Below are 26808 nucleotides of genomic sequence, written 5' to 3'. Positions count from 1 at the left end.
AAACATTAGCTAATTTCCCATCAGTTTTCTTTTCAATGTAGCTATTGATTTGACTTTCAGCTTCCTCAGGATTTTTGAAATTAGTTGGCAAGACTTCTGTCTCATAAAAAGTTTTTGCATCATCCAAGAACTTGTCTAGGAGTTGCACTTGGTCAACTGTGAATAGGGCATTCCCAATGCTCAAGTGGATTTAACCATCGGGGTTGCTTAGCATCTGGAAGAGATGGCGGAAACCTTCATGTATTTCCTGCTCACTGATATCTGAATGTTAAAGCCAAGTCCTGACAAAAGGTCACCCAGAGTGGTGGTTCCAGCTCCCAGTGACACCATGGCAAACGCAGTGGAAATGCTCAAAGGTGAAAAGTAAATGTTATCGTGAGGAGTTTCGGAAGCAAGCTGGTGGTATAATCTAAAGGCAAACCCAGTATTTCCTGGGGCTATCTTCAAAGAGGGTAGATCACTGCCATGGTCTTCCTGGCATTCAAAAGTATAGTGGCAGTGGGGGAAAACACAGAGCCCAGCAAGAAGCACATATAGGTAGGTATGAGACATTGTTTTCCTCTGAAAGTAGTCTGTACAGAAAGAATCACATTTAAAATTTCTCATTACCATGACATAATAAAGAATGTTTGCAGTTGGGTGGTGTCTATTAGCTTATTAGCTGTATGAGTTCTTTTCTACTAAGGCAAAACACCAAGTGTCCTCACGATAGCCAAGGTCACTGGACAATCGACGTTGAACTGTGTTCATCTCATGCAGAGCTACCACAGTGATGACATAGACATCTCAAGCCAAAGAAGGCCCATAACAGAAAGCAAAAACTGCGGCCTCGAATCAATGCTGCCAGAACAATCATCCCTGAACTTTGTGATTGCATCTCTGAGTCCTTCAGACAAGCTCAACTGAACTGCCCCAGGGATATTGTTGAAGCAAGGTGGAACCATGTGGTTCCTATTTTTTGTTGCCTCTCAGGCTGTATTTGGTGACACAAAATGAAAAAGAAAGATTGGGTGCATGTTCCATCTCACCATTTCAGTGACTGAAGCTAACGAAACAGGTAAATTACTAGCCTGGCAACTGCGAAGAAGGCAAAAACAAAATGTGATAAATAAGATAAAATTGGAGGAGCAATTGATAGAAGACCCAAAAGAAATACAGGAAAATTTCCTCAAATATTATGAGAAATTGTATAAAAAGGAAGAGGAAGAAATAATACGAATAGAAAAATATCTAGAAGACTGCAACGGAAAGACTATAACAGAGGAAGAAAGAGCTCAATTAAATAAACCCATAAAAGTAGAAGAGGTCCAGGACGTGATAAGAAAGATGAAATTAGGGAAAGCCCCGGGACCGGATGGACTGTCAGCTAAATATTATAAAGTATTAGAAAATCAATTAACGCCAGTGCTATGTGACATCATGAATAATATATTAAGAGGAGGAAGGATACCGGAGACATGGAAAGAGGCCCACATCATGATGATCCCTAAACCTGATACGGACAAACTTAATATTAAAAATTATAGGCCCATATCATTATTAAATAACGATTACAAAATCTTCGCAGAGGTAATGGCAAGCAGACTTAAAAGATGTCTAGTAGATCTAATTCATAAGGATCAAGCAGGGTTCCTCCCAAATAGGTTACTCAAAGACAATGTAAGGCATACCATAAATATCATTGAATATTTAGAGTGTAAGAATGAAGTACCTGCGGCGCTGATTTTCATTGATGCGGAGAAGGCATTTGATAATGTCTCATGGCCGTTCCTACTAAAAAGCATGGAGAAAGCAGGGCTAGAGGGTGAATTTATGGAAGGAATAAATGCAATCTTTTCGAATCAATCTGCTAAATTGATTATAAACAACAGCTTAACAAATTCATTTAAAATTGAAAAAGGAACAAAACAAGGTTGCCCTCTATCCCCGCTTTTATTCATTATGGTATTAGAGGTAATCACGAACAAAATAAGAGCAACACCAGAGATTCGGGGGATCAAAGTAGGAACAAAAGAATACAAACTAAAAGCGTACGCGGATGATTTGATGCTATCCCTAGAAGAGCCGCAAAAAAGTGTCAGTAAGGCCCTGGAAATATTAGAAGAATATGGCAAACTATCTGGTTTTAAATTGAATAAATCAAAAACAAAAATGCTGACTAAAAATTTGGGAAAAGATGAAAGAGAAAAATTAGAGATTCAGAATGGAATTAAGGTGGCCAAAAAAATAAAATATCTAGGAATTTGGCTAACCACAAAAAATATAAATTTAATCCAGGACAATTATTTGACAACTTGGAAGGAAGTCAAAAAAGATCTAGATACGTGGAATAGAGTGAAGCTTTCGTGGTCGGGAAGGATGGCGGCAGTAAAAATGAACATACTCCCAAGAATGTTATTCTTGTTTCAAAACATTCCTATGATTAGAGGTTCCACAATGTTTAAGGACTGGCAGAAAACTCTTTCGAAATTTATATGGCAAGGGAAAAGACCGAGAATAAGATTCAAATTACTTACAGATCGAAAAGAAAGAGGGGGATTCTCGGTGCCAAATTTGAAATTATACTTCGAGGCTTCCTGCCTTTGTTGGATCAAAGATTGGATCAATTTGGAAAATACTGACCTGCTAGACCTAGAAGGTTTCAACAATAGGTTCGGCTGGCATGCCTACCTGTGGCTAAATAAAGAAAAGGTACATAAAGGGTTTTCAAGTCACATTATTAGAGGGCCACTATATGAAGTTTGGGAGAAAAATAAAAAACTTTTAGAATGGAAGACACCCTGGTGGTTATCACCAGTTGACATATTAACAACCAAAAAAGCAATTATGGAGGGAGAAAGATTGACCTACGAAGACCTACTGATAAGATCAGTAAGTGGCTGGAAATTGAGAACATATGAAGAGTTGAAAGACAAATTAACAGGCTGGCTGCAGTATCATCAAATAAACGCAATATGGATGGAAAATAAAAAAGTAGGGATAAGTGAGAAAAAATCTAAATTTCAGATTGAAATAATTGAAGGCAAAACCAAGTTATTATCCAAAATGTATGATATATTATTGGAATGGGACACTAAAGATGAAGAAATAAAGGAGGTTATGATAAAATGGGCAATGGATTTGGGATACAATATAGAATATGAAAAGTGGTCGAAATTATGGAGTTGTGGAATGAAATTTATGGCATGCATCACACTTAGAGAAAATTTAGAAAAGATGATGTATAGGTGGTACATCACACCAGCAAAATTAGGAAAAATGTACAAATCAGGAAATAAGGCCTGCTGGAAGTGTAAAATTAAAGAGGGCAATTTCTACCATATGTGGTGGACTTGTGAGGAAATGAAGAAATTTTGGGATCTGATTTATAATGAGTTAAAAAAAAATATTTAAATACATTTTCCCTAAAAGACCAGAGGCCTTTTTATTAGGAATAATAGGGGGTGAAATTTAAAAAAGAGGATAAAACACTATTCCAATATTCGACAGTAGCGGCCAGAATATTAATTGCACAGAACTGGAAAAGTCCAAATATCCCAACGGTCAGAGATTGGCAAACAAAATTATTTGAATATGTTGAATTAGCAAAAATGACCCCAAAAATTAGAAACCAAAAAAATACAAAGTTTATTAGCGATTGGAATAAATTTATGGCATATATTGAAGGAAACTATAGAAACTTAAAAACTACTGCCGGTTTGATATAAATCTTATGACGCATAAACCATAACAACTTTTAGCTGCAAGAAGCCCGAAATCAGGAGGGAAGGAGGTCAACAGGTGTGTAGAGAAAAGATCTAAATAGGTAAAGATATAAGGATTCAAGGAATAAGACAAGGAAATGTAACAGAAATTGATGTTATTCTTGTGTTGTGCATGGATATTTTTTTTTCCTTATTCTTTTTTCTGTAACTGTTGTTTTATTTTTTCTTTTGGTTATCTAAGTGAAATTCAATAAAAAGAAATTCAAAAAAAGAAAAAAAAAAGAAACTGGTGTTGAATGTACATAGAAAGACATGGTATTTTCAGGCCCTCGAGTAAGAGGCTGACCCAACATGAAACCGTTCCCTGTTTGGGAGACAGAGGGGAGTGATTGTTTTATCCCAGGTGAGAGCTAAGATGAGGGTAAAGTCCAGTATTTTTATATTACGGGTGTTGAATTGTCTCCCACTTGGCTCATAGGCCGATAGCATTAGTATATAAACATGTGTAAACTGTGTCTTCTGCCAAATGTTTTTGGCATTTGTGTTTTGCCCTACAGTGCTTTGGCTTCCTTGGAATGTTGTTACAGTAAGTGATCCTGCAGATTTATCACCTAGGACTATTCCTTTAAGGTATCATAAACATTTTCACCCTCATCCCTAATGGATGATTTATTCTGAACCAGGCACTCTTCAGATCCTTCACACTCCCCCCCGGCAATCATTTTAAACTGTCTTTTCCCATTCAGGTTCAGACAGAGCCCATCCCTTTTGTACAGACCTGGGTTTTCTGGAAGTGTTCCCAAGTGCCGCTTGGCACTTGATGCTTGATTGTTTGGGCTGAGATTCCGAGACTCCCGTCTTGCTTGAAAAGCAGGTTTTTTTCCAGTTGCTTTCAATTTATAACTCCGGATAGCATCTCCCTCCTCCTGCAGCAGCCAATTAGATCAGAACAGCTAACTAGCCACATCAGCAACCATTAAGTTCATGAGGTCATTATTTGGAAGGGGAAAAAATAGATGTGGCCTAACTACTGAGCTGTGTAAGAAGAGGGAAATGTTGCTTTTTCATAAATAGAATAAATAAATAAATAGGAGCCTCCTGCAGCCAATCAGAAGCTGCACTTTGAAAGTCAAACTTTTCAACTTCTGGAACGAATTCTGTTTGACTTCCAAGGTACGACTGTATGCTTTTCTTGATTTGGACACTGTTCTTCTGTTGATTCAACCTAGAATAGCATTAGCTCCCCCCCCCCCCCGCTTCATCTATGAAGACCCCTAGTTCTTTTTCACATATACTACAGGCAAGCCAGGTGTTCCTATCTTATTTTTTTGCAGCTGTTTCTTCCTGCCTAAGTACAGAACCTGAAATCTATCTTTATTACAATTCACTTGGTTAGTTTGGGCTGAGCACTCCAATCTGTTAGGGAAATCTTGAATGCCAATTATATCTTCAGTGACATTAGCTCCCCCTACCAGATTGGAACCATCTGAAGATTTGATTAGCTTCCCCCTCAATGCCTTCATTCAGGCCATTTATAAAAATGTTGAGCAACAATGAACCCAGAAAAGAATCCTGTGGCACTCCACTTGTACTTTCCCCCCAAGATGATTTGGAATATTGTGTACGGTTCTGGCTGCCTCACCTCAAAATGGATACTGCAGAGGCAGAACAGGTTCAGAAATGACGAAGAGCAGCTCCTGTATGAAGAAAAATTGCAGCATGTGGGACTTTTTTGTTTAGAGAAAAGGCGAGTGAGAAACTGAATGGGGAAGGTTCAGGACCGATAAAAGAAAGGACTTCTTCTCTCAGCACACAGTTCAACTATGGAACTTGCTCCCTCAAGAGACAGTAAAGAACACCAACTTGGATGGCCTTAAAATAGGATTAGAAAAATTCATGGAGGAGAGGGCTGTCAATGGCCACCAACCATGATGGCTATGCTTTGCCTTCACTTTCAGAGGCAGTATGCTTCTGAACACAAATTGTTTGAACCCAAGAGGGAAGAGTACTCTTGTGCTTGCTGATTTGCCAGAGGCTTCCAGTTGACCTCACTGAGAAAAGGATGCTGTGCCAGATAGCCACTAATTTCTGATCGGAAACCAACAGTTTTCTTGATCACTGAATATATAAATTAAATTGCAAGGGTAGACCTGGGTCCAAGTTAAAGGTTTCATCATTTGGATCAGTTTGAAAGGAACTGAAAACTCGTTTCTGTTCTAAAGATTTTTATTTTATTTGCTTTTCCAGAGGGACTGCTACTCTGCACATCCTCCCTTTAATCCCACTGAATTGTAATACATTGTCCGTTCCACTGATAAGATTCCCCATTCCCAGGGGGCTCCACTGTCCTAAATCCCAGGATCAAACTTCAACTCACTGGAATTGGATGCAGTGGCATAGCTGTGTCGAGCCCATGTAGACATGGTCATCTGGATCCAATCGGATCAGAACAGGTAGCTAACCAACTACCACTGCAGCAGCCAATTAGAGCAGTGCCTGGAGAGTGGCCAGTTTCCTCTGATAAGGCTTGAGAAATCCGACATCTGGTAGCAATGCCGGTGGTTCTGATCCATTGAAATCTGCATGAGAGGTTGATGGATCGTTCTTCATCCTCTGCACCAAGGGAAGAAAGATAAAACTACGTGCAGCTGGAAGCTACACAGACGGCTGGGCATTGAGGCGAAGTGAATGCCAAACAACGGAGCCCCAAAGGTATGGAGAATTTATGGCTGTGAAGTGAACGCGTTAAGAAGCAATCTTCGGTTCACTAAAGTGTCTGTGTTTGGCTGAAACCAGCACTGGCAGAGAAACAGCCGAATAGTTTGCATACCTAGATAACGCTGGTATGCACAGTTGCTAAGCAACGGGAAGTCAGTGGAGTGGAAACTTACTGGCTGGGGCTGAAACACGGAAAGTGTTTTTACTATCTCGCTGTTCTGTGCAAGTACTTTTAAGCAGCTTGCGGTTTATCTGCCAAGTAAGAGAAGGCAGTAAACAACCAAGAGTGACTCTTGGAATTTTACAGGCTCGAGAGGGAGAGCTGAGGCTTGGATTCAAAATGGATGCCAAGAAGAGGGGAGGCTTACCTTACCCACCTCCCCTGACTAATGACAATTATTCATCTTGGTCTATAAAGATGAAAGCCCTGCTACAGAATCAGAGGATTTTTGGGGTGATTGAGAACCCCATTCCAGCAGCACCAACGCCAGGTTGGAATTCACAAATTGTGAAAGCCAGGACGGCTATAATTCTGTGTGTCTCGGATGACCAGCTCGTGAATATCCGGAATTTAGATAACAGGCGAGAGATTTGGGAGACGCTGCGTAGAACACATCAGAGAGATGCTGGTTCTTCAGCGTTGCTGCATTTTGAAAAGCTGACCAATCTGAGGCTTGCGCCTGATGGAGACGTGCAAGCGCATTTGACAGAGATGAAGTTCCTGCGCCAGCAGATGGCGGAACGCAATTTCCCTCTACAAGAGGAGGTCTTTTGCTTCATGATTATAAACACCCTTAATCGGACTTATAAAACGGTTGCCAGTCAGCTTGGTTCCCTACCGGCCGCGGACCTCACATCGGAGAGAGTGTGCGCCGTGGTTCTGAATGAACACGATCGACTTGCTGCACTGGATGTGAAAGACAGGGGGAGAGAGGCACGGAGTTCTGACTCCCCCGCTGCTGTTGCTACAGGAGAGCAGTCTGTAGCTTTGAGCGCTGTCCGGTGTTACAATTGTGGACAGACTGGGCATCTTCAGCGGAACTGTAAGAAGCCACGTCAGCAGAAAGGAGCAAAGGGGAGCTCTGCAAAGCCTGAGGCGTCAGGCAAAAGTCGTACCAAGTCCCAGGTGAAACCTGAAAAGGCTTTGATGTCGAAAGGAACCACACCAGAAGTGGAGAACACGTTTGTCATTGACACTGGAGCCACGAAACACATGACCCCACACAGAAGTCTGTTTCCGACGTTTAAGAAGCAAAACTTCGCTGTGAAACAGGCCAACGGTCAGGAGCTGGAAGCGACCGGGTTTGGAACTGTGTATCTTGAGAGTGTGAACTTGACTATAGACAATGTGTACCTGGTTCCTGAGTTGAAGTTCAATCTGCTGAGTGTTTTGCAGATTGCAAAGAAAGGAAGGAAACTGTCCTATGATGATGAGAGCTGCAAGATCTTCAAAGATGGAGAGTTGTATCGTTCTGCAAGAGAGAAAGATGGACTGTATTTGTTGTCTTTTGATCAAAGTGATTACATGAAATGTAATTCATCTGAATCTAACGTAATTTCTCTCGCAGGTGTGACCAAGGACGCCCGGAAGGTGACTAGGGTCGACAGAGCATTTCAGCGGGTGTATGCTGATGTGATTGGTCCTCTAGCACCATCTAGAGGCTATGCAAGATATTATCTTGTGTGTGTGGATTGTTTCTCTCATTATGTGTGGGTATTTACATTGGAGAAACCACAAGAAGCCTTAGAAAGGTTTAAAGAGTTTTGTGACAAGGTTAAAAATGTGCATGCTGCTATCATTGCCTGTCTCTTCACAGATGAGAAGCCAATTTTTCTGTTACAGGATTTTCAGAAGTTCCTGGATGAGAAAGGAATTAACCACCAGGTTGCTGTTTCAGCGGAAGCATGGAACAGGGGTGTCTGTGTAAGGGTGAACAAAGAATTGCAAAAGGGGATGAATGCGCAATTGCTTAGTTCACATTAGCCACATGAGTATTGGCGGAGTCATTAATGTCTTATTGTCACACGTGGTTGAGAAAGGTTTCAAAAGATTTGGGAAGTTCTCCTTTTGAGAAGCTGTTCCATAGAAAACCTTCTGTTGCCTATTTTAAGGTTTTTTGGTCTCAAGTGAGAACAGAAGCTCCAGGTGGAGTAAAGAATGCCAGAGGCATTTTTGTGGGATATGAGAAGGGTCTCTACAGAGTAATTTTGTCTGAATCTGGTCAGGTGATTCTCACAAAATTTCTAGAGAGTGCTCCTGAACAGGAGAAAGTAATTGTTCACACATTTCCCACAGAGGACAATTCAGATGATGATGATGATTTTACTGATTACAGTGGTGATGAAAACGACAGTGATAGCTCACAGAGCTCAGTTGACACAGTCATTGAGAGGAAGTCTCACATAATGGATAGACCTTCACAGGTGGAGGAAGAACCACTGTTTACTATTGGAACTGGTTCTCCTAAGAGTCCAGAGGCTGAACCAGTGAGCAGAGAGGATCAGCACCTCATACGCAGGTCTGAGAGAGTTACAAAGGGTGTACCACCCAAGAGGTATTCAAAAAAGCTTGCTAACTTAGCTGTTGCATGTGTTGCTATTGTTAACAACTCAAGACAGGTTGAAGCTGTGTCTAAGTCAGAGACAAAGACACAACAGAGAGTTGCAAGCCAAGGTAATGCAGATGCACTCATTCCTTGGAAGCCAGACAACCAGAGAGGTACACTGGGGAAACCAGTGGCGGGGAGTTCCAAGGGTGGAACTGAAACAACAGGGGAGTGTTATATGTATAACAACTGTTTGTTTTCTTCTCTGGATCACGCTTTGCTCGCAACGCACATTGATACTTTTGGGGGAGTATGTTACGGAAAAGCAGCAATGCGAGAGCGAGCTGCAGGTGGCTGGAAAACAAAGCAGGATGTTGATGTTTGGGACTGTACCATGGGAACAAAGGGACAGTCTATTCACTGTACTGAGCACTGGATGTTAGCTCAGAGTGTCATCTGACCTGTACTGGAAGTACAGGGGTGGAGTTTATCTCTCTGCTGTTGGAGTCTGATGAGTACAGACGCGTTTCTCTGTACTGCTGCAAAGACAGAAATAAAGACATGTAAATACATTTCTGTCTGTCTCTTTCCCCTCCCTGGGGGAGGCAGGGAGGAGGGAAGAGTGGTGTGTACTTCTCACGCTTGAGGAGGATCGCCGATAGTGACCTAGCCTGTATCCTGCCGGGAGACGCAGACGAGGAGGTCAGCCAGGAGCTCAAGCCGAGTGCCTGGAGAGTGGCCAGTTTCCTCTGATAAGGCTTGAGAAATCCGACAGTAAACAAGCCCTGATCTAATTGGTTCCAGCAGCAGCAGAACGTGGAAGGCTGAAGCTCAGAGACTGGGTGGGGTGCAACAATACAGTGCTCCCATCCCCCATCTCCCCGGGCCAATCCAGAAAGCTACTGTGTTCAACAACCTCAGAGAGGTCCAGGAGAGCCAACAAGGTCATGCTCTGCACCCCCTCCCACTGCCATCTCTCTTCCAACTGGGCAGCCAAGGCAGTTTGGGTGCTATGGCCAAGCTGGAAGGCAGATGGGTATGGATGTGATAAATATTCAATAAACACACAAGATGTAACTGGCTGTACTTTTGAATAAATAAGGTATACTATTCATTGTATGAACCTTATGCATGAACTGACTAGAGAATGAACTGATCCACTGGGTCTTCTGCTTTTTCCATTGGACTTTATGAGACTTCCGTTGAAATCTACAATTTGATACAATGAATGTTGTTGTTGTTGTTTAGTCGTTTAGTCGTGTCCGACTCTTCGTGACCCCATGGACCAGAGCACACCAGGCACTCCTGTCTTCCACTGCCTCCTGCAGTTTGGTCAGACTCATGCTAGTAGCTTCAAGAACACTGTCCAACCATCTCGTCCTCTGTCATCCCCTTCTCCTTGTGCCCTCCATCTTTCCCAACATCAGGGTCAATGAACAGTATACCTTATTTATTCAAAAGTACAGCCAGTTACGTCTTGTGTGTTTATTGAGTATGTTTCATGTAACCATATGTTTGTTGTTGTTGTTTTGGGAATGAATGTGAAGCATGTCTGAAGCCCCCCACTATTGATTGAAATTATTTGAATACTAGGTTCTGCTCTCTCAAGGTTAAATTAAGCATGATTCATAGCTGCCAGCAGAAGGAGAAAAGGCCAGATGCCTCACTGGGCTGCCAAGGAGGCAAACATTGCTCATTGCTGAAGGTACCTAACTAAATTAGGAGAAGGGGGAAACTAGATACATCGAGGATATAGGGTTGTGTGGAACTCTACTAAGTTGATATACTGGTATAATAGGCTGGCACAAAAATAGGGAAAAGTGGAACTAATGGACAGTGAAACTAGCAGAACAAACAGAACAAGCGTTACAGGCAGAGTATGCACGCTTGCAATCTAAATGGGCACAGAACACATATAGGAAGATGAGATAAGCATGGAGGGTAGAGCATCTGATAAGTATTCATCAGAACACGGAAGTGTTATAGCTTCAATGCTCTCAGCAAGATCAGGACGCATAACTGGGATGAGTTTCTGGTGGGAAGGTTAATTGAATTCTAGGCAGATGTAGCTGTTGATGTGACCCTCAGCTTCTGCACAATGGAAAATGCCAGTTTGACATTTTAAAACATTTGGCATAATTCATGCATTATTTATTTAGTTAGCTTTTTTTTTTTTTTGAATTGCTTGTTCTTCTGTGATCAATGCTCTCCTGGGTTTCAGGAGGAAATGATGGAAATCTCTATGTGCTCACTGACCTCAGTTTGGTTAAAGCCACGTCTTGACAAATGCTGGTTCAGTGTGGAGCAGGGCCGCTGCTGAAGCTGCCTAAGCTCTTAATTATCTACCTGTTATGAAATAATAAATAATTTTGATCATGCTAGAAAAACAAAATACATATATACCTGGGCATTACCGAAATGTATACCTACTGTTTTACTAAAGGACTTTCAACTTTGTGCACTCATTTATGAAAGACGCGCTGCGCCAGCTTGTCATTCACAACGGCGGCACTTGTCAGACTCAACGAGTATAAGTGCATTATAAAATAAATGAGCAAATAAAAAAAAAGCTTGTTTCTTTCTCCCCCCTTCTTTCATAATCAAGAGATAAGGCGTAAGCGTGGTGTCTGACATAAGCATAATAAAAGTTAATTTGGGGGCTAAACTAAATTTGGGGGTGCTGGGCGGATCTTTGCACCCCGGTGGCACATATGCTAAAGACTCCCTTGGTGTGGAGGATCTGACTGTGGTACTTTCATCCCCCAGTAAACAGCACAGCAAAGATGAAAACAAAACATTATAGCTGCCAGCTGCTGAAATAACCTGATTGTAGAATATTCTGCCCAAGTCAATTTTACTTTGGGGTTTTTTTAAGTAGGGCCAGTTGTTGTCACTTTTAACCAGAGGGTGACCATTGTTAATGGGAGGGATGGTCGGACAGACATGTATATTTGGAGACCCATGTGATCCTGCAGAAACACTCCCCACAAAGGACCTGTAGCTGGAGCAAAACAGCAATGGAGAGATGAGCAATGCTAAGATCTGATCTTAAATAGATTTGTAGGAAGAAATAATAATAATAAAAAGTAGTATGAGCAGGTAGTCAGTCAATCAAAGATGATTAATCAGGAAGGTTTAACTAGGGACAATGGACTTTCAGAGCAGGTTCATTTTTTGAGAACAATGACTACAGTGACACAATGTTGACTAACTCAGCCTCAAAGAGCCACTTTCCCATCTAATTCAATATTTGCAATTCTGTGGGATTCCCAGTTGGTTGAAGAAGGCTGTCCGCTGCATCAACAGAGTTTTTAGGATGTCAAAACCTGCTTATTTTTATTTATGCTCATGTTTTTAATTCTACCGTTAAGTTCCTTTGAGCCGTCTGTGTAACAAGTATAGTCGAGATGATGGTTATCAATAGTCCAGGTTGATCAGGCAATTTGAGATATGATACAAACTCTGTTCTGAAGTTAAGAGGTTCATTGGTTTCTGAATATAAACTATAGTGTAAGAGTAAGCATTGGTCCATGTTAAAGATTTCAGCAATTAATTCTCTTTAAAACCAGTTGTAAAGTACCATATTTTTTGCCCTATAGGACGCACTTTCCCCCCTCCAAAAATGAATGGGAAATCTGTGTGCGTCCTATGAGGCGAATGCAGGCTTTCGCTGAAGCCTGGAGAGCGAGAGGGGTCGGTGCGCACTGACCCCTCTCGCTCTCCAGGCTTCTGTAAGCTGTCCGCAAGCCATGGGAGAGCTGTGCGACTTTGTGCAGCTCTCCCACGGCTAGCAGAGAGCTTGCCTGCACCCAGTAGCTTGGGGTGCACTGAGCTCAGCATGCCCCAGGCTTCCGGCTTTGTGCAGCTCTCCGCTAGCCGTGGGAGAGCTGCATGAAGTCGCGCAGCTCTCCCACGGCTAGCGGAGAGCTTGCCTGCACCCAGAAGCTTGGGGTGTGCTGAGCTCAGCACGCCCCAGGCTTCTGGCTTCGCGCAGCTCTCCCACAGCTTGCGGATAGCAGGCTGTTCTGGGGGCTGGGAGCGGGGGAAATAAACGCCGGAGCGTCCTATAAGGCGAAAAATACAGTATTTGAGTTCTGAGGCATCCAAAGAGAATGTTAATTTGCCTGGGTTTTCCCAGCCACTCTGGGCAGCTTACAGCATATTTAAAACATAGTAAAATATCAAACATCACCCACTCAATGGACAAAACTGCCCATACTCAGGGGGCTGAACTATCCTAAATCCCACTAGTAAACTACAACCTACTGGACTTGAATTTGGGAGGCACCCACGTGGACATTTGGATCCAATTGGATCAGAACATGTAGCTAACCTCCAGCTACCACTGCAGCAGCCCATTAGAGAAGGACGTGTTTGTAACAAAAAGAATAAGTAAACATGCCCTGATCTAATTGGTTCCAGTGGCAGCACGTGGAAGCTAGTACGGGCTGTAGGCTGAAGCTCAGAGACTGGGTAGGGTGCAACAATACAGTGCTCCCACCCCATCCACCATCTCCCTGGACCAATCCAGAAAGCTACTGTGTTCTACAACCTCAGGGAGAGCCAACAAGGTCACGCTCCGCACACACACACCCCACTGCCATCTCTCTTCCAACTGGGCAGCCAAGGCAGTTTTGTACTTTTTGCGTTTTTCAAACCAGCTAGGTGTCCTTACCTAATTGCCCTTACCTTCCTGCTGCAGCAGGAAGTAGAAGTTAGCCAGGGCTATAAACTGAATGCAACCCAGCAAGAGAGCCTACTCTATGGGCAAGAGTGAAAACCACACATCTCAGGCCCCACAGACCAAGTGCCAAGGTACCAGGGAACATTTTATAATAAACCCACTTTAGGTATAAAATAGGATCCGTGGGACGTTTGTTCACAATTCATGATCCACAAGGGACAAGGATGGAAATGTTTATGATTGGGCATTTTTTTTTGGGGGGGGGGGTGTAGAAATATAGAACGAAATTGCAGGCAAAAGCAGTAGGAGGTAAACTAGATAGCTCATGAAGGTGTGTGGGCTTAATCTCAAGCCCTGTGCTTCCTTGCTGAAGTGGCTGTTTTTAAGAGGCTATCTGCCATTCTTAAACGCAAGTAACGTTAGGAATAGGAATAGGTTCTATTGAGGCTGTACACCATCTCCACAGGACACTCCTTTAACTAGCACACCTTGCACTGGTGCTGGGGAAGGGAGGAGATCACGCAAACCTGCTGGAGATGGTGGGTTGCATCCCTGTATGCAGAGTGAATTATTTCTGTTACATAGTTCTGTAGAAATGGGCCACACTCACAAATAAGGGTGTCTCATTCCCAATGAATTTTGCGTTTGATCAAAATGAATTCCTTTCAGTGGGTTTATAAAGGAGAGTGCTAACATATTCTGTGTTGTTTTATGTTCGGTTTGTTTGTTTTAAGCAAATCCCAAATCACAATGAAACTTGCCACCCATTTCTCCTTGTTACTGATTGTCCTTCAAGTCCACAATGGTCATGGAGATAAAGATCCACTTCAAGAAAAGCTAGCTTCCAGCATTGCTGACTTTGCATTTAAATTCTCCAAACATGTAACTTCACGTCAAGGTGCCAAAAAATATTTTATTCTCTCCTGTGAGTATCTCCATGGCTTTCTCAGCACTTGGCCTGGGTGCTAAGTCTAAAACCCAAAATCAGATCTACAGCGGACTTGGATTGACGACAATTGACACAAGCAAGATACATACAGGATTTCAACAGCTCCTCAAGGTGCTGACCCCTTCAAAAAAAGCAGGCAAGGTGAACATAGGGAATACCTTCTACTTAACTAAGGGCCTCAAAATAGCCACTAAGTACAATAATGATCTCCAAAGTTTCTACAATTCTGAGATCTTTCCTATTGACTTTAAATACAATGTAGTGACTGAAAAGCAGATAAATGATTATGTGAAGAAGAAAACTCGTGGGAAAATAACCGAAATGGTTAGAAACGTAGCTCAAGGCACTAGCATGTTTCTTGCGAACTATGTCTACTTCAAAGGTATGTTGAAAAAATATAAGTAACAAATATTTAATGCTTTGAATTACTTAATCACCTGAAGATAGCAGGAATGACAAACAAAGGAACATTTACTCTCTAAAGTACATAATCTGGCAGGCAATGGTGGAAAAGTTATCACTTTCAAATGGGTGGCTTTAAAGTTGCATGTCTTGAACTGATATTTGTAATAGTATATTACGGACCAATTTTTGAGAGTTTGTAAAGTATAAAAGATTTGAAAGTTCCAAAATACATAAGTTCAATGAAATATTACAATATTAAAGAAGGGCAAGGGTTGAGGGAGGGGTGACAAAGCTCTGCCCCTACAGATGTTCTGGGACTACATCTTCCACCATCCCTGACCGTTGCCATGCCAGGTAGGGCATAACATCTGTAGGGCACCAAATTTCCTGTCCCTGGAAGCTTCTACCAAAGAAAACAGTGCCCCTCTACTTAGTCCACATTTTGGCACATGGGACCCTGCTTTCCCCCTTTTGTCTTTTCCTTTCTGTCTTCTAAAACTTCAAAGTTTTTTACTGTGCCTTCCCGCTGTCCCCCAGGCTTGTGGGGCTGGCGGCAGGGAGAAGCGGGCTTCTCCCCGCCGCCAGCCTCCAAACCAGGTTGGGGGACAGCGGGATGGCGTGCTGCGCCTCCCCGCTGTCCCTCGAGCTTGTGGGGTTGGCAGCGGGGAGAAGCGCACTTCTCCCCACCGCCAGCCTACAAACCAGGGAACCAAAGCCCGGGGCGTGCTGTGCAACGTGCCCCAGGCTTCGAGATGCAGGCTGCTATCCAAAAGCCTAGGAAGCCCAAAGGGAACTCCCGCGGGCTCCCAAGGCTAGCGGAGAGCTTCCTGAAGCCTGGAGAGCAAGAGGGGTCGGTGCGCACCGACCCCTCTCCCTGTGATGGCCTGGGATTCCAATTCGGAGGATGAAACAGAGGAATCCCAGCCTGCACAGGAGTCCCCGCCTCCAGGGCCGGCTGAACTGGGGCAAGGCCTAGATGCTGAGGAGCCTGCACCTGTGGCAGTGCATCAGGAGCTGGTCCCAGGTGAAGCCCTTCTGGCCCCAGAGGGGCTTGATGACTCAGTGGCCACAGGTGAGCCTCCTCCAGGGCCCAGTAACCCTTCGGCCTCTCCTGATCTGCAGAGGCTTAGGGCAGAGAGGCGAAGGGAACTGGTTGCCCCCAGGAGGAGTGCTCGCCTTAAAGCCAGAGGAGGCGGGGCTCCTGGGGGTCGGGACCGCCCCTGACCTTAGAAGAGGATAAAAGCCCAGTCAGGCCGGTCCCAGGTTGCGGGAGCAACGTTGTTGTTGGCTACGAACCTTCCTGTGTTCTTGATCCCTGCTCGGCCTCCTGTTCCTGACTATCCGGTACACCTGTCCCCTGCTCGGCTTCCTGTTCCTGACTATCCAGTACTCCTGTTCCCTGCTCGGCCTCCTGTTCCCGACCATCCGGCGTTCCTGTTACCTGCTCAGCCTTCTGTTCCAGCGATCCTGTTCCCCGCCCGGCTCTCTGCATCGGACCTCGCCTCTCCTTGTGTGGACTCTGCTACACTCACGGTACCTTACCCCCGGGACCAGCACACTCCCTCTCCAGGCTTCAGCAAAAGCCTGCATTCGCCCCATAGGACGCACACACATTTCCCCTTCATTTTTGGAGGGGGAAAAGTGTGTCCTATAGGGCGAAAAATAAATCAGTTGTTCCATATCCAGTTCTAACTGTAGCTTCTTCTTTTTTTATATAAGATATTTTATTAGGTTTTCACAATAAAAACATACAAAAACAGAGAAAATGCAACATCACAAAACAGAGAAAAAGAAAAAAAGAAAAAAGCAAATACAAGACAAAAATACAAACATTAAACACATCAAAAGAAAAAAAGAGAGACAAAAGCACATATAATAACAAAAAACAAAAATTCCCTCTTTCTTAATTTCTTATCTTCTGTCAGGGAACTGCCATCGGAGGAACAGGTGGTGGAGGGGCTCAGGGAGGAAGGAAGAGACTCAACAGCCGAAGCAGGGACCAGCAGGGGGAGGAGTGGATCTCTGAGGGAATGCGAGCAGGAGGGAGGGCTCAGAGACGCTTCCAGCGAGAACAGTGGGGAGGTATCTGAAGCTCCCATAGGGAGACCCACGCCTCGCCGGAAACTGTCACGCCGTGAGTCCAGAAGGCGGGTTTCCGTTAAGGAGCTCTTATGCTGGAAACGATTCCGAAAACAACCACTGTCGGAATCTGCAAGCGATTAGAGCAGACATGTTTGAGGAGCTCTGTCACACACAGAGGTTTGTGGAGTTGCACAAACTCTGAGGGATTACGATTTTACGCACAAGCAGCTCATCATCCCATCACAGCATTCCGACAGTCTTTGTACGCTGCCTGTGCAGGAGAAGGCATCATGAGCGACCCAGCCGGAACCGAAGGAGCAGGGGTTGGAGCTGGTCCAAGCTTGGAAGAAAGGTACCGAGCGTTGGAAATCCAACTGGCGCTGCAGACGGCGAGGCTTGAGGAGAGAAGGGCTCAGGATGCAGACAAGAAGGGGAGAGCCACCCAGTTCACCAGAAAGGTACCAGGATTGGTGCAGAAGTTTGGGGGGGGACCCCAAGGACTACCATGCCTTTAGGACAGAGATGCAATATGCCCTCAATGTGCAGTTTGATGAATTCCCTGACGAGGAATCGCGAGTGGCTTTCGTGATTGGGCATCTTGAGAGGGGGGCGAGGGACTGGGTTAGACCCCTGATGGCAACGCATAATGACGTCCTAAAGGACACCATGAAGTTCTTTCGTGCAATGGATATCATGTTTTCCAGCGATATTGAGGAGGGAGTGGTGCACAGACAGCTAATGGCTTGCAAGCAGGGAAGCCGATCTGTCCGTGAGTACTGGACTGAGTTTACCATGCTGGTTCACAGATTGGGGTGGGACTTATCGGCGGCACCCATTCAGATGCTATTTGAAGAAGGTCTTTCTTCGGCTGTGAAAGACGAATTGTCGCGGAGCCCCAGGGCGGTTTCTATGGATCAGCTGACCAAATCTGCGCTGACCATAGGAGCGCGCCAGGAGGCGAGAGCCTTGGAGAGGCGGGAAGGTAAGGGGGAACGTTGGAAGGAGTTACGCATTCCAGACATTCCTGAGCCAGCTTTCCCGCCGGCAGAGCCGATGGAAATCGGAACAGCGCACGCGCGCGCAGTTTCAAAGCCCAGCGAAGGGGGTAGGAAGGAGGGAAAAGGCGCCCGGAAATGCTATCTCTGCCAACAGCCAGGTCACTTTGCCAGAGTCTGCCCCCAGAGGAAGGAATGGCAAGGAATGGTGGGAGCTGTTGAGGGAGGAGTGGAAGAGATATCGGAGCAAGTAAAAGCCAACGCCTGGCTGCCACCGTCGGGGCACAGCAGCCAGGCCAAAGAGCAGTGAAAGTGCCCGCGCCAGAATCTCCCAAACCTGCCCTAGTGATAGAGGTGTCACTAGAGTTGCAAAACGGATACCCTCTGAAGATTAAGGCGCTGTTGGACTCAGGCAGCTCCTGCAATTTCATGAGCAAGGAGTTTGCAGCTGAACACCAGATACAGACGATCCCTTTAAGCAACCCCCTACAGGTGACCACGATCGATGGCAGGGAGCTGTTGGGAGGGGAAGTCAGCTTGCAGACCGTCCCAATGACAATGAAGGTGGCAAGGCACACAGAACTGATAGCGTTTAATGTGGCCACCTTGGGAGGGGCTCCCATTATTTTGGGGATGAGCTGGCTGGCGTTACATGATCCACTGGTGGGCTGGCATCAGAGAGTGGTTTCCTTCGGTTCCGCACATTGCTTAGAACACTGCAGGGAGGGAAAGGGTTCAGCAGGAGCCCAAGCTACCCTAGCAGGAACGGAAGTAACGGAGAAGGTGAAGGTACCACGACAATACGCAGATCTCAGCGACGTGTTCAGCGAAAGGGAAGCTGACCAACTACCCCCGCATAGACCCTTTGATTGTCAAATCAATTTACTGCCTGGGGCGCAGCTCCCCGCAGGCAAGTTGTATGCCATGTCAGACAGAGAAATGCAGGAGTTACGAGAATTCATTGACAAGAACCTGAAGAGGGGTTTCATCAGAGAGTCAAGGGCAGTGGGAGGTAGTCCAGTGTTTTTTGTGGATAAAAAAAACACGGACAAGCCGAGACTTGTGTGTGACTTTCGGGCCTTAAACGCAGTGTCAGAACCATTGGCCTTTCCCATGCCTAGAATAGATGACATTTTGAACAGGGTGCGGAAGGGAAAGATTTTTACCAAGCTGGACCTAAGGGGGGCGTACAATCTGATACGTATAAGGAAAGGGGACGAATGGAAAACCACCATGTTCACCCCTTTGGGGGCCTTTGAATATCTCGTTATGCCATTTGGATTACAAGCAGGCTCAGCGTGCTTTCAATCGCTGATGAACCACGTACTAGGGCCTTTGCTTTACAAGAATTGTGTGGCCTTCCTGCATGACGTGTTGGTGTATTCTGAGAATGAGGAGCAGCATGTGAGAGACGTCAGAGAAGTGTTGCGCAGGCTGCTAGACAACCGGCTGTGGGTGAAACTGGAGAAGTGTCAGTTTCATACCAAGGAGGTAGAGTTCCTGGGGTACCGCCTGTCAGACAAGGGATTGGCTATGGATCCCGGCAAGGTCCAGGCAGTGCTGGAATGGAAAACTCCCAAAACAAAGAAGGATGTGCAGAGGTTCCTAGGGTTTGGGAACTTTTACCGTAAGTTCATCCGAAACTTTGCTCACCTGACGGCGCCCATAACGGACTGTCTCAGCAGTAAGAAGAAATTTGTTTGGACTGAGGAGGCGGAGCGATCTTTTGAGGAGCTAAAAAGGGCCTTTGCCTCTGAAGAACAACTTCTGCATGTGGATTTACAAAAAAAGATGAGAGTCGAAACAGACGCATCAGACAGAGCCATTGGGGCGGTGCTTCTCCTGCAGCCAGGGGGGGAGGAGTCAGAGTGGAGACCGTGTGCTTTTTTTTTCGCGAAAACTGAACAAATCCGAGAGGAACTACACGGTGTATGATCGAGAACTTCTCGCTATTCATGAGGCTTTTCGGAGATGGAGGCACCTGCTAATTGGCGCACAACATAAGGTGCAAGTGTGCACTGACCACAAGAACCTAGAGTATTGGAGAACGGCACGAGTGCTCAACCAACGGCAGTTGAGATGGGCCCAGGAGTTCTCCAGATTTAACTTTGAGATTTGTTATGTGCCAGGCCCAGAGAACGTTAGGGCGGACGCTCTCTCACGTAAACCTGAATATTTGGAGGGGGAGGGAGCACCCGAAGAGAGACATGTCATTCCAGAGGACCGCTGGGTGTGTGGGGCGGCATTGGTGGGGCAAAGAGAACTGGTAGAGGGAACGGAGAACGATGAATACGCACAGGACAAACTCAGGGGACTCAGGAGGGAGGGAGATAAACCCGGAGGTTTTGAGGAGAGAAACGGGGCGTTGTACTACAAGGGAGCGTTATATATACCTGAAGGAGAGTTGAGGGGGAAGGTACTCAAGCAGCTGCACGATAGCCCCACAGCGGGGCATTTTGGGCAGCACAGAACCATGTGGCTGGTGACCAGGGAATTTTGGTGGCCTAAGGTCAGGGAAGACGTGCGGGAGTATGTGAGGAGTTGTGACCAATGCCAGCGAGCCAAAGGGGAAAGGCGGGCGCCGGCAGGGTTATTAGAACCGCTACCCACACCAGAAAGACCATGGGAAGCAGTGGCCATAGATTTCATGACTGATCTGCCAAGGTCCAGAGGGAAAACAGCCATCATGGTTGTGGTAGACCTGTTAACCAAAATGGCACACTTTATAGCCTGCTCACATGCGGTCACGGCAGAAGAAACCGCTAAATTGTTTGTAGAAAATGTGTTTAGGTTGCATGGCGCCCCCTTGAGGGTGGTTTCAGACCGGGGGAAACAATTTACTTCCAGGTTCTGGAGGAAGCTCATGAGCTTACTGCATGTGGAGGTAAATTTCTCGACTGCCCGGCATCCTGAAACCAATGGGCAGGCGGAAAGAGCCAATGGCATCCTCCAACAATATTTGCGGTGTTACGTCAATGACAGAGAGAATGATTGGGTGGAGAAGTTGGCATTGGCGGAATTTGCCTACAACAATGCGGAGAACGTGTCCACGGGGATGAGCCCCTTTTTGGCAAATTACGGGTGCCATCCCAGGGCTTTCCCAGGGGGGGAAGGGGAGAGATGGAGCGTTCCAGCTGCCGAACAGTTCGTAGAAGAAATGGAAGCTATCCATCGCCAGCTCCAACTTAACTTAGACAGGGCCAAGGAGGAATATAAGAGGCAGGCAGACAAACACAGGAGAGAAGGTGAAACCATTAGGGTGGGGGACCAAGTGTGGCTGTCAACCCAAGGGTTACCCTTCAAAGGGGGTTGTAAGAAGTTAAGACCCAAAAGACTGGGCCCATTTGAAATCACACAACAGGTCAATCCAGTGGCTTTCAGACTCCGGTTACCGAACCACATGAAGCTGCACCCAGTTTTCCACAGGTCATTGCTGTCACTGTATAAAGGGGACAGAGAAGGGAGGGTCACTCGGGGACCAGCAATGGAGGAAAGGGAACAAAGCTACAATGTGGCGGAGATCCTCGATTCCAGGTGGAAGGGAGATCAAGTAGAGTATTTGGTAATGTGGGAAGGGGAACCGGAGTCGGAAAACACCTGGGTCAGGGCAGAGGATGTCAATGACGAGGTTTTAATAGAAGCTTTTCATCAGAGGTTCCCACGTAAACCTCAGCCTGTAGCGAGGTTCCGGAGGGAATACTTTGCCACCACCGACGAAGAAGAGGGGTTGGAGGGGTTCACAGATTCCGAGGAGGAGGAGGATTCAGCGAGCCAGGACGGCGATCGATGGAGGGAATTGTTCGAGACGTCTGAAGATGAAGAAGATTCTTTTTGGGGTTTTACCTCCTCACCTCCCAGAGGAGAGGAAATGGGAGGGGTGAGGGGGGCCCTGGAGGGGAGGTGGATGTCAGGGAACTGCCATCGGAGGAACAGGTGGTGGAGGGGCTCAGGGAGGAAGGAAGAGACTCAACAGCCGAAGCAGGGACCAGCAGGGGGAGGAGTGGATCTCTGAGGGAATGCGAGCAGGAGGGAGGGCTCAGAGACGCTTCCAGCGAGAACAGTGGGGAGGTATCTGAAGCTCCCATAGGGAGACCCACGCCTCGCCGGAAACTGTCACGCCGTGAGTCCAGAAGGCGGGTTTCCGTTAAGGAGCTCTTATGCTGGAAACGATTCCGAAAACAACCACTGTCGGAATCTGCAAGCGATTAGAGCAGACATGTTTGAGGAGCTCTGTCACACACAGAGGTTTGTGGAGTTGCACAAACTCTGAGGGATTACGATTTTACGCACAAGCAGCTTATCATCCCATCACATCTTCAATTGACTTATTTTCCGGACTTCCTCACGTCTCCCATTTCTGTATCCCTTTTTAAATTAGTTCAGCAAATTCATAGCCTATTAATTTATCTGTTGTTAATCCAATCTTACATTTTACTTTGTTGCTAATACCCCTGCATTTCATTTCAATGTCCTCAACATTCATAAATTTTACAATATTTCTGCAAATAAATTTTAAATTTCTTCCAATCCTCCTCCACCGTCTCCTCTCCCTGGTCTCGGATTCTGCCAGTCATTTCCGCCAGTTCCATGTAGTCCATTAGTTGCATCTGCCAATCTTCCAAGGTGGGTAAGTCTTGTGTCTTCCAATGCTTTGCGATGAGAATTCTTGCTGCTGCTGTAGCATACATAAAAAAAGTTCTGTCCTTCTTTAACACCGATTGGTCCACTATGCCCAGGAGGAAGGCCTCTGGTTTCTTCGGGAAAGTATATTTAAATACCTTTTTCAGTTCATTATATATCATTTCCCAGAAGGTCTTGATCCTTGGGCACGTCCACCAAAGGTGAAAGAATGTACCTTCAATCTCTTTGCATTTCCAACATTTGTTATCGGGCAAATGATATATTTTTGCAAGCTTGACTGGGGTCATGTACTACCTATACATCATTTTCATTATATTCTCTCTTAAGGCATTACATGCTGTAAATTTAATCCCGGTGGTCCACAACTTCTCCCAGTCAGCAAACATAATGTTATGACCTATGTCTTGTGCCCATTTTATCATTGCCGATTTTACTGTTTCTTCCTCAGTATTCCATTTCAACAGCAGATTATACATTCTCGAAAGTATCTTTACATTGGGTTCTAACAGTTCTGTTTCCAACTTTGATTTTTCCACCTGGAAACCAATTTTTTAATCCAAGTTATAGACCTCTCTTATTTGAAAGTAATGTAGCCAGTCCCGCACCTTCTCCTTAAGCTTGTCATAACTCTGCAATTTCAGTTTGTCACCCTCCTGTTCTAAAATTTCCCAGTATTTTGGCCATTTGTCTTCCATGTTAAGTTTTTTCAAGGCTTTCGCCTCCATAGGTGATAGCCACCTTGGAGTTTTATTCTCCAAAAAGTCTTGATACCTTATCCAGACATTAAACAGTGCTTTTCTGACAATATGGTTTTTAAATGCCTTATGCGCTTTTACCTTGTCGTACCAAAGATATGCATGCCACCCAAATACATTGTCACTCCCTTCAAGATCCAAAACACCTGTATTTTCCAGAAGTAGCCATTCTTTCCGCCAGCAGAAAGCTGTGGCCTCATAATAAAGTCTTTAGCATCAGTAAGAATTTTAAATTTTATTCTGGGCTTTTTGCCCTGCCAGACAAATCTAGATATGTCTCTTTGCCACTTCTTGAAACAGTCCATCTTATCAATGATTTGCAATGATTGGAATACAAATAACATTCTGGGCAATGCATTCATCTTAATAACAGCAATTCAACCCAGCAAGGAAAGCTTCAAGTTTGTCCAACTTTCCAAGTCTTTTTTCACCTCTGATCAGCATTTTTCATAATTATCTTTAAAAAGATTTACATTCTAACTGTAGCTTCTTGTCCCACATAGAGATTTCTCAGGAGACAGATGAGGTGATCAGGCACTCCCATTTCTTTAAGAACTTGCCATGGTTTGCTGTGGTCGACACAGTCAAAGGCTTTTGCATAGTCAATGAAGCAGAAGTAGATGTCTTTCTGGAACTCTCTAGCTTTCTCCATAATCCAGTGCATGTTTGCAATTTGGTCTCTGGTTCCTCTGCCTCTTCTAAATCCAGCTAGCACTTCTGGGAATTCTCGGTCCACATACTGCTTAAGCCTGCCTTGTAGAATTTTAAGCATAACCTTGCTAGCGTGTGAAATGAGTGCAACTGTGCGGTAGTTGGAGCATTCTTTGGCACTGCCCTTCTTTGGGATTGGGATGTAGACTGATCTTCTCCAATCCTCTGGCCACTGCTGAGCTTTCCAAACTTGCTGGCATATTGAGTGTAGCACCTTGACAGCATCATCGTTTAAAATTTTAAATAGTTTAGCTGGAATACCATCACTTCCACTGGCCTTGTTATTTGCAGTGCTTTCTAAGGCCCATTTGACTTCACTCTCCAGGATGTCTGGCTCAAGGTCAGGAACCACACTACCTGGGGTGTACGAGACATCCATATCTTTCTGGTATAATTCCTCTGTGTATTCTTGCCACCTCTTCTTGATGTCTTCTGCTTCTGTTAGGTCCTTACCACTTTTGTATTTTATTATGGTAATCTTTGTACGAAATGTTCTCAGTACTCACCTCCGTCACTGGTGCTGTGCAATGCTAGGTCTATAGGCAACAAAACCGCCACCCTGCTAGATTTCTTTATCTCGCAGGGGGTCGACTTGGCTTGTGTGACGGAGACCTGGGTGCGCGAAGGGGAAACAGTTACCTTACAAGAGATGGTGCCCCCGGGTTTCTCCGTCTTCCACCAGTCGCGGACTGTGGGCCAGGGGGGAGGGGTGGCATTATTAATCCGGGAAGATTGTCCTTTCAGGGCTCTCCCATCACCATCGATCCCTGGCATTGAATGTGTTGGCCTAGTGTGGGGCTCCAAGGAGAGCTTGACTGTCTGGCTGGTGTACCGGCCACCTAGCGCACCAGCAGCCAGCCTGTCAGGCCTACTGGAGGCGGTGGCTGGCTTGGCCTTGGAGTTCCCTAACCTATTGGTATTGGGGGACTTCAACATCCATGCTGATGCCACTCCCTCCTCACAGGCTCTGGACCTGGTGTTTTCCATGGCGACACTAGGGCTCTCCCAGTTTGTTTCGGGCCCGACACATCAATTTGTCCCTTGGCATGGGAACATTCCCAGGGGAACTGAAAGAGGCAGTGGTGCGCCCGCTCTTAAAGAAAACATCATTAGATCCTTTAGATCTATCCAATTACCGCCTGGTTTCGAATCTTCCGTTCCTGGGTAAGGTAATTGAGAGAGCGGTTGCTGAACAGCTTGGTGGGTTTCTGGATGAAACATGGGCTCTGGATCCATTCCACTCCGGCTTCCGCGCTGGTCATGGGACCGAGACAGCTCTGGTTGACCTAACAGATGATCTTCGTAGACAGCTGGATCGAGGCGGGTTGGGGCTGCTGATTCTTCTAGGTATGTCAGCAGCTTTCAACTTGGTTGATCACAAACTCCTGGACCACCGCCTTGCCGACATGGGGATCCAGGGCACAGTCCTTCAATGGCTACGCTCATTTCTCTCTGGTCGGGGACAGAGGGTGGTGCTTGGGGGGGAATTGTCATCGCGCCACTCCTTGGTGTGTGGAGTACCTCAGGGTGCGATACTCTCCCCGATGCTTTTCAACATCTTTATGCGCCCCCTCGCCCAGCTTGTCCGGAGTTTTGGGCTGGGATGCCATCAGTATGCTGATGACACCCAACTCTATCTGTTGATGGATGGCCATCCTGACTCGGCCCCAGACACACTGACCAGATGTTTGGAAGCTGTGGCTGGATGGTTACGTGGGAGCCGTTTGAAGCTAAATCCTTCGAAGACAGATGTCCTGTGGCTGGGACGGGACGATATGGGATGGGGGGGCAACTCCCATCTCTTGCGGGGGTGCAATTAGTGCCAGCACCGTCCATTAAGAGTTTGGGTGTAATCTTCAACACCTCCCTCTCCATGGAGGCGCAGATTGCAGTTATAACAAAGGCAGCATTTTTCCATCTCCGCCAAGCTAAGCAGTTGGCTCCTTACCTGTCTCGCACTGACCTAGCCACTGTGATCCACACGACAGTCACCTCCAGAATGGATTATTGTAACTCGCTCTACGTGGAGCTGCCCTTGAGACTGACCCAGAAACTCCAGCGGGTGCAGAATGCTGCAGCGAGACTCCTTACAGGGTCTTCGCTGTGAGATCACATTCACCCAGTGCTATACCAGCTGCACTGGCTCCCGGTGGAGTACAGGATCAGGTTTAAGGTGCTGGTTTTAACCTTTAAAGCCCTATACGGCCTAGGACCCTCGTACCTACGGGACCGCCTCTCCTGGTATGTCCCACAGAGAAACTTACGGTCTTCAAATAAAAACATCTTGAAGGTCCCAGGCCACAGAGAGGTTAGGCTGGCCTCAACTAGAGCCAGGGCTTTTTCGGCTGTGGCTCCGATCTGGTGGAACACTCTGTCACAAGAGACTAGGGCCCTGCAGGACTTGATATCTTTCTGCAGGGCCTGCAAGACAGAGCTGTTCCACCAGGCCTTTGGCCAGGGCACAGCCTGACTCCCTCCCTTGGCAATCTTCGCAGAGCTCTGGCCCAATGGTTGCCAGTGGCTTGATTTGAATTAATTTTATAATTAATGATTTTAGAGTGTTGTGTTGTGTTGTACTGTTGTACTGTTTTATTGTTGTTAGCCGCCCTGAGCCCGGC

The 26808-nt window shown here is 45.8% G+C and overlaps 1 protein-coding gene and 1 long non-coding RNA gene across 2 annotated transcripts in view; both read right to left on the bottom strand.

Moving 5' to 3' along the window:
• The window catches only part of LOC309535930 (serine protease inhibitor A3M-like), a gene marked incomplete at both ends in the record, with an annotated part of 49453 nt that overhangs the window by 9243 nt on the left and 13402 nt on the right, over nt 1-26808 (bottom strand). The window lies entirely within an intron of this gene.
• On the bottom strand, nt 113-11315 carry LOC309535688. Its single transcript, XR_014221345.1, has 3 exons — nt 11225-11315; nt 5347-5401; nt 113-214 (listed from the first exon to the last, which is right to left on the bottom strand). It is a non-coding gene; the product is annotated as an uncharacterized lncRNA (long non-coding RNA).

Source organism: Podarcis vaucheri (assembly GCF_965113315.1).
Source record: "Podarcis vaucheri genome assembly, chromosome: 1".
Taxonomy (NCBI): Eukaryota; Metazoa; Chordata; class Lepidosauria; order Squamata; family Lacertidae; genus Podarcis; species Podarcis vaucheri.
Note: the sequence above shows the minus strand (reverse complement) of the source record. Positions and strands in the feature narration are given on the sequence as shown.